Consider the following 4651-nt stretch of genomic DNA (forward strand, 5'->3'; position numbering starts at 1 on the left):
GGTACAAACTGAAACGTGGTGAACTAGTAACTTCTGTTTACAGTCGGGGCTTACATGTAGAAATTGAAGAGAATAGTACGTAGACTAAAATGCAGAATCATCAGCTACATCCTACGGAATGTAAGTGGCCAAGAAAAGCTATGACTTCTATGGTTTTACCCATTTCAAAACATGTTCAGTTTTATATTTTATGGTTGACTCTAATGGTATAGAAAGGGAATGAGAAACTAGTAAAGATTTTCAGCAATCCCTGATGAACTTGAAATGATGCATTATTAGCTTTTATACAACAGATATTCCCAGATTATAAAACAGCTAAAATCACATTCAAACTAATGCTGGATTTTCGATACCATAGAAAGTGACACATCGAGGCCGTCTGTATGATCACTAAGTTCAGGCGATATGGAAGACTAGATATCCCTGATCTTTTAGCTCATAACCGAAATATTTTCTCCTCATAGAGGTTTCTCCCTAACAGAGGGCAGTCACTCCCAGTCTGTGCCAGGTATTGGGTTAGTGTCCTATGCAGGACCGGGCTTCTTCTCTCTTTTATTTATTTATTTATTTATTTATTTATTTATTTATTTATTTATTTATTTATAATGACTGAAACAATATGGATCTAAAACTGCACTTCTGAAAGAACCATTTGTTCTTGCCAGTCTTGTATCTTTCCTTGCACTTGACCTTGGCCTCTTGTTGGGTCTTGCATTTAAGAGCAGGGTCTGTGAAGACATCCTGTTGATGACGGTTTTGTCCAGGGGGATATCCACAGAGTCCCTTGTGGGCATGAGGTGATTGTAGTTATAAACTTTCACAAAAGACTTGATCTTTGACCTCTTGGTGATTTTCTTGTTGCCCATGGCAGCTGTCACTTTGCGGGGATAGCGGTCAATTCCAGCCATCAGAGCATGGCTGGAGGAATGGTGTGAGGTGCCATCATCAACATTCTTCACGAGGATCACTTTGCATCCCGAGTAGCGTCGGGCCAGGACCAGAACCACCTTTCCAGGGTTCATGAACTTGCCCATCTTGACATCAGCCACTTGAGTCTACAGCAGAAAGGAAGAAATGGCCAGAGCTTCTCTTCTTCTTTTTTTTTTTTTTAAGATTTTATTTATTTATTTGACAGAGATAGAGACAGCCAGCGAGAGAGGGAACACAGGCAGGGGGAGTGGGAGAGGAAGAAGCAAGCTCGTAGCAGAAGAGCCTGATGTGGGGCTCGATCCCAGATTGCCTGGATCATGCCCTGAGCCAAAGGCAGACGCTTAACCGCTGTGCTACCCAGGCGCCCCTAGAGCTTCTCTTCTTGATTCTGATATTTCTGTTTTGTTCTTTTTTGCTCTTGCTACACTGGGGCATGAAACTGACACGCACCAAAACTGATGCTAAATCATCAATAACTCTGTGGTAACAAGCAGAGACAAATGCTACGTTATTTCTGGAGTGGGAATATTATTTAGACATAAAAAAATGAAGTATTGGGCCGCCTGAGTGAGTCAGCCGGTGAAGCATCCGACTTTTGGTTTCAGCTTAGGTCATGATCTCAGGGTTGTGAGATCGAGCCTTGCAAGATTGAGCCTCACATCAGGTTCCATGCTCAGTGTGGAGTCTGCTTCAGATTCTCTCTCCCTCTGCCACTCCCTCTGTTCATTCTCTCTCTCAAATAAATAAAGAAATGAAACTGGGAAAAAAAATGAAGTATTGACACGTGCTACAATGTGGATAATGCTTGAAAGCATGATGCTAAGTGAAAGAAATCACACAAAAAAGATCACACAGTGTGTGATTACATGAAATATCCCGAATAGGTGACAATATAGAAACAGGTGCAGGGGCTGTGTGTGGTGATGAGGAGCAGAGAGCAGGGCTGAGTGGGTTTGGGGGTTTGTCTTGGGGTGATCAAAATGTTTTGAAACTAGATAGAGGTGGCGGTTGCAGGATATTGTGAGTGTACTAAATGCCACTGAGTTATTCACTTTAAAAGAGTTAATTTTACATCATGCCAATTTTACCTCAATTAAAAAAAAAACTATTCTGGAGTGACACTTCCACTATGTGGGAAAATCCACACCGAAATTTAGCTGGGAGTAGAAAACCAAACTACCACCTAGGAGAGTTACCAAAAGGAACAAAAAGGAAGATTAGAAAGAGAAAAACCCCAAACCATGTAAGTAATGACATGAAATGGTATAGGAGGAGGTGAAGGAAATTATAATGAAAGAACAAGACTCTATGAAAACAAGAACAACTTTTTACATAACTACACCGAACTTTTAGAAATGACAAATATAATAGTAATTTTTTAAATGAACTGGGCAGCTGATTAAATTAAACCAAAGGGACAATTGATGTAATGAAACTTAAAGCTGGGGATAATAAAAAGGTCGAAAATATGTAAGACATTTAAAAACTTGGAAAATAGAATAAGAATATTCCAGGACACGTCTAATAAGAAGTGTAAGAGAAGGGGCACCTGGGTGGTGCAGTTGTTAAGCGTCTGCCTTCGGCTCAGGGTGTGATCCCGGCGTTATGGGATCGAGCCCCACATCAGGCTCCTCCGCTGGGAGCCTGCTTCTTCCTCTCCCACTCCCCCTGCTTGTGTTCCCTCTCTCGCTGGCTGTCTCTCTCTCTGTGTCAAATAAATAAATAAAATCTTAAAAAAAAAAGAAGTGTAAGAGAAAACAATAAAATAAAAAAATTAGAGGCGCAATATTTGAGGAATCAGTGACCAACAATTTTCCACAATTCTCATTAATATCTAATAAAATATGTTATTACAATTACTTTTAAGAAAAATTTAACAATATCTAATAAAGTTGAAGAATGTTTATATACTTGCAATCCTACTTGTACTTTTCTATTGGACAGAAGTTCTTAGAATATGTGGTGATGTACCTTCCAGCCTTATCTGTCATAGGGAAAAGACAGAACCCTATTAACTGAATCATTCCCAGGACATCTTTGACTCTAATTTTATACATTAGGAAATCTGCATTTAGTCACTAGAGACTATATACTACTCAAGAATTAAAACATTTGACTAATTAAATTTTATTTGAGGAAAAATTCTTGTAATTGAGTTTAAAATAAAATACATTAATAAGTAATAAGTAGAGACATAAATACTTTATTAATTTATAAAGTAAATAAAGGTCTGCTGAAACAAGGTGCTCAAAATAAGGCTAATATGTACTATTCAGAAGAGTGTCCCATTGAGATCCTGATTCAAACTCAGTTATGTAGTTACGCACAATTCTAATGGGTTTGATTATCTGATCAGTTCACAAACTATAAATAGTAAATGAGAAGCAAGGGATGAAAACAGGCCGAAGGAGGAACACGAGACTGAGAAGCAAGGGATGACAGTTGGAAGAAAAAACGAGCAATAAAAAGCAGACATATTTAACACAAAAAGCTTGTCACTTTGAGTCCCTTAATTCGGAGGTGTACAGCCCCATGTATGTACTCTCCTTGAAGTCTTCACTATCACGGTATGGTTTTAAAATCCATGTTCAAAGTGGATCATTAGCACAGATTTCATTTTGTTCCATATGCCCTCTTTAAGACAGTAGGTTGAGAAGAATGGAGTAGGGTGTGCAGACAATAAACACATGATTGAAGAAAGATAAGTGGGAAGGTTCTTAGTGGTTACACTGACAGGGTGGCCTCCGCGCGTGCTGCTGGGTAAGATAACCTCAGGAGCCATATGTCCTAAACGGGTTGTGATTCTCCTAGACGAACACATACAGGGCAGGGGTGAGATAAAGGAAATGAGCTGTCTGCTCAGCTTTCAAGACACAAGAAATGACACGGAAATAAGAAATGATGTATTTTTTTTAATGGTGTAGCCTATGCACTGTGAACCTTTCCTTTAGTGAAGCTCACTATAAAACTTCAAGAGCACACGTGTTCTGCTGATGTTTTGGAATGTAGGATTTGTTAGGGTGACTGGGGATGGTGCGGAGCCCTGCCCAACATGTGGTGACAGTAAACACTGCCTGCAGGAACAGCTAAGAGCCACGTTCTGGTCAATGCTTTGTCACGGAACTGAGGACACATGGATTGAAGCTGCAGTGTGAAGAGCAAGTCATACTTCATTTGGCAAACAGCAATGAAAAATCTTCGAAACTTGAAAAAAAAAAAGCAAAATTAAATTATCAGCATTTCCGATAGTATATTTGAGCAATTTTCTGACAGTTTCTGAAAGAAAAAATCCTTTACCATCTCTGCTAACTCACCCCATGATGCCTAGGAGATAATATTTTATTACGACCCTGTCTAGTAGACCCATGGAGATACAAAGCCTTTGGCACATATCGGACTCTCTGGAAATGTAAAGGAACAAAGATAGTTCTATGGAAGGAGCTATGGGGCAGGAAAAAAGGAATATACGGGGTCTGGTTATTTGGAAAAGGAGATTATTTGGAAGCGACTTGACTTCTTTCTCCCTGAAAAACCAGTTCTATACTCACTTTCTCAGGTTTTCTTTCATTGTTGTAAAACAAGAGCTACTTAGATCTGGCCTAGCAATGAGGAAGGTGATAGAAACATAGCTTCCACTAAGAAAACCCTCCTCTATTTCCTGCACACCTTCAACCCATCTCGAATTATGTTTTCTCGTTAATAATTTAATTCCATCTCAGGC

The 4651-nt window shown here is 39.3% G+C and overlaps 1 pseudogene; it reads right to left on the reverse strand.

Annotated features, from left to right (window-relative positions):
- Positions 1-600: 600 nt before the first annotated feature.
- Positions 601-1034, reverse strand: LOC123781606 (large ribosomal subunit protein eL27 pseudogene; annotated as a pseudogene).
- Between the last annotated feature and the right edge of the window lie 3617 nt (positions 1035-4651).

Source organism: Ursus americanus, chromosome 25 (genome assembly GCF_024610735.1).
Source record: "Ursus americanus isolate L20-20 chromosome 25, mUrsAme1.1.p, whole genome shotgun sequence".
In the NCBI taxonomy this organism is placed as follows: domain Eukaryota; kingdom Metazoa; phylum Chordata; class Mammalia; order Carnivora; family Ursidae; genus Ursus; species Ursus americanus.